The sequence below is a fragment of the Pinus tabuliformis genome, chromosome 1_1, assembly GCF_031772625.1.
Source record: "Pinus tabuliformis cultivar Carrire ecotype Pingquan chromosome 1_1, CPIR1, whole genome shotgun sequence".
NCBI lineage: Eukaryota > Viridiplantae > Streptophyta > Pinopsida > Pinales > Pinaceae > Pinus > Pinus tabuliformis.
This window is the reverse complement of record NC_142297.1, coordinates 490,492,389-490,500,189: the sequence shown is the minus strand read 5'-3', so window position 1 is coordinate 490,500,189 and position 7,801 is coordinate 490,492,389. Positions and strand designations below refer to the sequence as shown.

General features: G+C 40.5%; 1 pseudogene; it reads left to right on the top strand.

The window, feature by feature from the left end:
- The first annotated feature begins 647 nt into the window (after window positions 1–647).
- Window positions 648–7,801, top strand: part of LOC149213923 (protein DETOXIFICATION 16 pseudogene) — a 30,467-nt pseudogene continuing 23,313 nt past the window's right edge.

Genomic DNA, 7,801 nt, shown 5'->3' with positions numbered 1-7,801 from the left:
GGGTGCCACATTTTAGTCGCAACACCATTAACACTATCTGTGTGCGTCAATTATTGACGCTGGTTCATGATGGGTGCCTTTTGTTGGGAGGGCCCATTCCAATTACTGATATGCTAATTCATCGGATAACATCGTTGCCTTATTAAGGAGTAGACCCTACAGATCATTTTGTGGGGAAAATGCAGGAGAAGAATTTGGTAGACCAGATGAAGAGCGACTTTGCGCTGGTGAAGAAGTTGCACAACTATGCGATTAGCTCCATATCAGATGGTGTTGTAAATTTTTCTACATAAATATTGGCTGGGAAGATCATGAGGAAGTGTAATATTGATGGAGTGTCGACACCAATATTATATTTGGCTCTGCAGTGCGCTGAAGGAGTCTAATATACTTGGGCTCAGTATCTATGTCATGAGTTCTAGGAGGATTTTAAAGACGCCTAGTATAGTGACAAGGCATTCCACTTCGTATGGCTACTTTTGTTGATCGTGCTGGTAGCATGGAGGACATCGGAGGAAAGCCAGTTCCCACAACATGATCCAAACCTATTGGAGGTTGCAAAATTCGCCTCGCTATGGGTGAGAAAGGACCCTGAGCGCATCATAGAGACAAAGATATTTTGGGTCCTATTTGAAGCTGAGTTGAGGATGGTGATTAACCAACAACCACAATTATCACCAAGATTGCATGCAAAATATGATAACATTTCTCATTTCAAGGCAGATTTTGATAATTTGTCTATCCATGTGAAGAAAGATGCCACGGCCACGTGGCATAATTTGGAATACTATGTCACCGAAGATGATAGTATGGGGGTCGTCAGTAAATGGCTGAGTGACTGGCTCACCCCATCTGACACAAGTATAGGAACTAGTAAAGTTGCTGAAGGCACAACTACGAAAGCAACAGAGAAAGACAAGAAGAAAGAAGCATAGAAGGCTTCTGTGAAAGAAAAGGCTGAGGAAAAAGAAAATGCCATGTAGTAGAAAGAGGCCTCTACAAAGGAGAGAGAAGTAGCAAAAGAAAAAGTCTCTGCAAAAGAGACGGATGTGCCAAAGGAAAAATCATCAACCTCACAGGCCACTATTGACCTCAAAGAACTAGAGCGCATAGATGTGGAGTTCGAGACTCAGGATGAAGAGGAAGGGGGCACAAACTTGGAGTCCCCCTTCATACTCAAGAGGAGGTAGAAGCGCAACTCCATGGGACCGTGCAAGAAGCAGAAGCCCGACAAGTCTGTGAGCGTGACACCATTGGTCCTCATGGAGGGGGACCTGGACGAGATCAGTGATGTTTCCTGTAATGCAACGACGACTATTTGGAACCACATTGAAGACCAATACTATCAGGAATTGGATAAGGTACAATAGGGCTTGAGGGAATTGCAGGTATAGATAGGGGTAATTCAAGTGAGCGTAGGACAAGCGAGCCTAACTCAAGTGAGCCTGAAGTAAGTGAGCACGATAGCTTCAACAACAGAGATCACCATAGACCTCTATGCAGTACAGTTACCAAAGGGATCTTTGCACTTTGAGACTTTAGAGGACAGGGAGCACCTATTGCATCTGAAGAATTTGAGCCTTAACCTTGCAGCGCTCCCCATTCAAACATTGCATGAGTTGCATCAAAGCGTCTCAGATGAGCTCAGAGTTTGTGAACAATGAGCATTACTGGTTATCAATGGAGTCAAAACCAACAACCACGAAATGTTTGAGGAAAAGGCGCAGGCATTCAAGGAATGAGAAGAAGTCATTGCACGTAGTCAACAGCTGGAAGCAACAATAACGAAGGCCTGGAGTGAGCTTCCTGAGCTCCAGATTCCAGTAGAAGCACCATTCGCAAAGAAAATAAAGAAGTTAGTTGCTATGGTAAAAGAGTCAAAGGGGGAAATTGGCAAGGTTCGCTTTGAGTTGTAGCTGTAGATCTCCGAGCTTCAACTTAAGATGCAACCAACTACTCCTACGCAAGTCAAAGAGCAGCACGAGGCTTCTATTAAAGAAGACATGATTACACTAGAGGCTGTAGACAAGGATTTCAGCCAATTGTTTGAGCAAACCATGGAGATGTGGACCTCATTGTAGGAGGATCCACACTTATAGAAAATTGAAGGTGACCTCTGAGAAAAACTGGTGCAGTTCAATGAGATTAGGGCTACAACTATAGAATTTCCTGAAAATTATCTACAAATCTACCTCTAAGATTAGAAAATATGACTGTAGATTAACCCAATAATGCAATATAACTAAAGAAAAATACTATAATCTACTTCTGCTATCAATTTACGGAAGCTTAAAGATTGAGCAAGATCGAGATGAACACATATAAACAAAAGAAGAAGAATCAATGTACATGAAACACAGAAAATACTCAGGGGAAAGCCTCATCTAAAATCCTCACTATTTGTATTATCATACAAGGTGGAAATACATAGAGATTATACAAAGCCTTAGCTCTCACAGCTAGCCATCTCTCAGTACAATCCTCCTGGATGCTCATAGGCAATCAAAGCTTCTCACAAGCCTTATCCTTTGCCCTCTAAGCTCCTATTTCCTTGCGCAGTTTCTCCTGGGTGATCCTCCTATTACCAACTGGAAGACTGATCACTCACACTGATCCTACACCCTGTCAGAACTGTGAAAACCTCAAGGAACCTTACCTTGACTGCATGCATGAGTTTCCTTTATAGGAAAACACATGAAACTAATAGTACACTATCCTTGACATTTAGCTCAAGTGGGTCTTTCTCAAAATAGACATGCATGAATTTCTGATGAGGGAATCTTCAGTTATCTGGAGTACACTAGTTGAGTGCATACATGCGTCAACTGACTGACAACTCACAATTAGTTCCTCAAATAGTTTGGAACTAATTTAATTGGACTTAACTCATTAAACTGAGATAACTAATTAGAACTCAAATATAACTCAAGCTTATCTCCTTAATTAAGGGATAATCTTCTCAATTAAGGGATAATCTTCTCAATTAAGGGATAATCTCCTCAATTTAAGGGATAACTATTGCATGACTTCAGAAAGACTTCTAACTTGAATTTCTCCAACTAACTAATCCATAATGAATTAATTAATTATTTCCAAGTGGTTGGTGACACTAAATTCAATTTTAATTCAAGGAAAATTTAAAATTGGAATTTCTGGATTCTATTTTTATCATTTCTTGTTGCTATTTTTAACACTTCCTCTCAACAAGAAAGGAATTCCACTCGATCTTGATCATGAACCTTTGGAATGTTATGCATGCAACACTTCTCTCTAGTGTTGTTGCTCCAGCAACTCCAGAAACAAAAAAACATCCAACCTAAATCAATATGATGCATTTGTTATCAAAGTCTTTCACTGCTATTGCCTCTGTCAACTAAAAAATTTGTGCTTTGGCTGACTTTGTCTTTTTGCACTGTTGTCAATCCTTCTCTGCGCTCTTCAGTATTTGACTACTCTAGCCTCTGTCACTTTGATCTCTGACTACATCAATCCAATTGATTCCTCTCGCTACTATGTACTTTGGGCTCCCGTAGCAAGGTACGATCCGTGAGATAAAAATTCTCAATGGACCCTGCCCAATTTCAACCTTCTTGGGACTATCACTTCACATTGCCCTAGCTCAAACCTGGAGGTATGGCTGCATGTGATCCCTCTGCCCACTTCTCCAATTGTGGCTCCTCCACAATTGTCTAGTATTTCTTCTAGGGCTGCATGTTGAGAGGCAATTTACTCTCCCTCTCAACCACCAAGTCTCTAACATTTGCCTTTCTCCTCAAGGCTTTGCATGCATCTTGAACCTCAAGAGCATACAGGTTCTTAACTTGTGAACCGATCTATTTCACTTGTCTTGTGGTGATGTGTCTAAGGAAAACCTTTCCCTTACTGAAGACAACATCGTAGCCTTTGTCCTCCAACATCACGACCGATACCAAGTTCTTCTTTAGTCCAGGCACATACTTCACATCTGTCAAGGTGATAGAATCTCCATGCTCCCTCTGAAAACCAACAGTGCCCACTCCTGAAACACTAAACCTTTCTTCGTCACCCATCTCTATGTACATCTTGAGGTCTTTCTCCTCCAAGGAACTAAATAAACTTTTATCGCTGGTCATGTGGAATGAGGCTCCACTGTCAAGATACCAACCATAACCCATCATCGATGACACTATGCATGCGATGAGGGTGAAGTCCATTTCGAACTGAGAGGCTAATGCCTCACCTTCCAATCCTTCCGAGGATCCCTTCTTGGACTTCTTTGATGGGAAATTAGTCGCATAATGTCCCATCTCGATTTTTTTTTTTCAAAGTATGATATGAATTCGATTTGCACCTGCAACCCCAAACTTCAAACTTCAAGTTCTCTTCTCCGTATACTGTTCACAGCTCCGATAAACTTGGCTCTGATACCATGTAAAAATTTCCTGCAAATTCTCTACAAATCTACCTCTAAGATCATGTAGAAAATCTGATTGTAGATTAACCCAATAATGCAATATAACTAAAGCAAAATACTATAATCTACTTCTACTATCAATTTGTGGAAGCTTAAAGATTGAGCAAGATCGAGTTGAACACATATAACCAGAAGAAGAAGAATCAATGCACATGAAACATAAAAAATACTCAGGGGAAAGCCTCGGCTAAAAACCCCACTATCTGTATTATCATACAAGGTGGAAATACATAGAGATTATACAAAGCCCTAGCTCTCATAGCTAGCCAAGTCTTAGTACAATCCTCCTGGATGCTCATAGGTAATCAAAGCTTCTCACAAGCCTTCTCCTCTGCCCTCCAAGCTCCTATTTCCTTGCGCAGTTTCTCCTGGGTGATCCTCATGTTACCAAGTGGAAGACTGATCACCCACACTGATCCTACACCCTGTCAGAACTCTGCAATCCTCAAGGAACCTTACCTTGACTGCATGCATGAGTTTCCTTTATAGGAAAACACATGCAACTAATAGTACACTGTCCTTGACATTTAACTCAACCAGGTCTTTCTCAGAATAGACATGCATGAATTTTTGATGAGGGAATCTTCAGTTATCTCAAGTACACTGGTTGAGTGCATGCATGCATCAACTGACTGATAACTCACAATTAGTTCCCTAAACAGTTTGGAACTAATTTAACTGGACTTAACTCATTAAACTGAGCTAACTAATTGCAACTCAAATATAACTCAATCTTATATCCTTAATTAAGGGATAATCTACTTAATTTAAGGGATAACTCTTGCATGAATTCAGAAAGACTTCTAACTTGAATTTCTCCAACTAATTAATCCATAATGAATTAATTAATTATTTCCAAGCAGCCGTTGAGACTAAATTCAATGTTAATTCGAGAACAAATTAAAATTGGAATTTTTGGATTCTATTTTTATCATTTCTTGTTGCTATTTTTAACAACAACGTGGACCTTAGCACCAGTGCAAAGGTTCACCAGACTGCAGGAGGGAAAGTTCATCCAGACCTAGATTGATGAGCTGCATCAGAAATCATCCATGATATCCTCAAGGACGCAGTCCTGGGTGGATGAGGCAATCTAGTTGACAAAGACGGTGCAGAGGAAGATGATGGCTATGTAACAGACATAGAGAACCATGGGTTTTGCAGTCGAAGGTCCAACTACAGAGAAACTGGTTGAGGAGGTTCATTAGGCCGCCACGTAGGGAACAACATATCTTCAAGAATTTTAGACAAAATACAGTGGTTTTCTGGCAAAGATCGAGGAAACACTAGCAGAGTGATTTAGGACGAGTCACGGATTTGTGTTGGGGGCCTGTTGGGACAAGGTCCCCTGGGGTTAAATTTTATAAACATTTTGTTAAATTGTAGAGTATTCACATTTTGAGCGGAGAGCGAAGGTCGATAGGAGTCAAAAGGGGCTTTAGGAAGGTCAAAGCCCCTTAGTTTGTTAAGAGTTAAGCTATTTTGTGACCCTCCCATGGTTCACGGACCATGGTATTGTAATGAAGTATCATAAAAAGAAGCCATATAAGAGTCATAAGGAGATAGTGAAGAGAATAGATAGGCAAGTTTTGGGTCTGTTTTGTCTATTCTATACTTAGGCGAAGGGGAAGGCTCTTGCAGCTGTGTGCATGAAGACCTTGGTAAGTGCGCAACTAAGTGTGCGAGCCCCTACAGTTGTGTGCGCAGGGTTGAAAGATTCTGTAATTGAAGATCTAAGCATAATAAAGGTTGTTTTGGAGCATTATTTGCATATTTGTGTATTATTGCGTATCTCTGAATTTACTGTATTATTGATATATTTATGCAATTTATCATGAAAATTACTTAATAGATGCACGAAAGGAGTAGATCTATTTATTTATTGGATGTTATGGATGTTTAGAAAATTTGACAAGGCGTTTGAATCTGTTATCTGTTAGTTACTGTAAGTTCCAGGTTTTAAGGGTTAGGGTTTACGAAGGTTAGGAAAAGCCCTAAATCTAATAGAAACACATCACATAGTCCTTTGGATGCAAAAGCCTGGTTCTAGCATCCCCCAACACTGCCTCAGGTGAGACTGCAGCTTGCGCTATGTGGGTTGTTGCTGAAAGGGTTGTGTTAGAAAATTATATATTACAGAGCAATGGAACACATTAATTATATTGCAGAAATATAAACACAGAAAACACATAAAACAAGAGAGACACAGATATACGTTGGTCACCCAATTTGGGCTACGTCCATGGGAAACAACCAATCGTTCCTTTTATATTATCCAACAAACTTAAGAGATACAACCTACAACAGATCCGTTGTAATTCCCTCTTCGCTCTCACACAATCTCCTCTCTCTTTCTTAGTCAGAATATAGATCTGCATAGACGCAATGCAATTCCCTCATATATAGCGAGGGGTTGCCTTCTATCGTCAAATCTCCACCTAATGAATGACCATGATTGACTATGAAATTACAACATTTTACAAGGCAATTTTACATCTATTTTTAGTTTTGGGGGTGCTACCCCTGATCCCCTGCCAGGGGGGGATCCTAAAGGTCGTTGCCGCCCCTGGTCCCCCACCAGGGGGGCTCCTAAAGATCATTGTCGCCCCCCTGGACGTCCCTTGTAGCGCAAATATTATAGACAACGTTGTCGCCACATAACGAACTGGGGTTGAATGTGGTGATACCTATGAATAAAGAAGATAATCAGGCTCCACACCCAACAATCTCCCACTTGGAGGCTAATTATAGCAACAACATCGCTGTTTCATTTGCTGGACAATGACTCCACTTTGGACCTGGCTATTTCTCATCTTCATCATGATACTTGAAGACCAACTGAAACCGAGAAAAATCTCAGTTTCTCCCTGGTTACAACTTTTGTTAACATATTTGTAGGATTTTGGCTAGTGTGTATCTTTTCCAACTTCAACTGTCCCTCTTCCAACACTAATCGTATGAAATGATACTTGATTTGTATATGTTTTGTCTTGGAATGAAATGAAGAGTTCTTTGCAAGATGTGTGGCACTCTGGCTGTCACTATATAACCTTCCCAACTCCTGCTTCTTACCCAATTCATCTAGAAACCTTTGTAACCAAATCATTTCTTTACTAGCCTCTGTAGTAGCAACATACTCTGCTTCTATTATTGAGAGTGCAACAATACACTTTGTAGTTTTGAAACCCAACTGATAGTTGTTCCACCTATAGTAAACACATACCCTGTTGTGCTCCTCATGTTATCTCTATCACCCGCCATATCTGCATCAACATATCCCCGTAGAGAAATGTCTGAACCACCAAAGCATAATGCTTGATTTGTGCTACCTCTCAAATACCTGAGAAT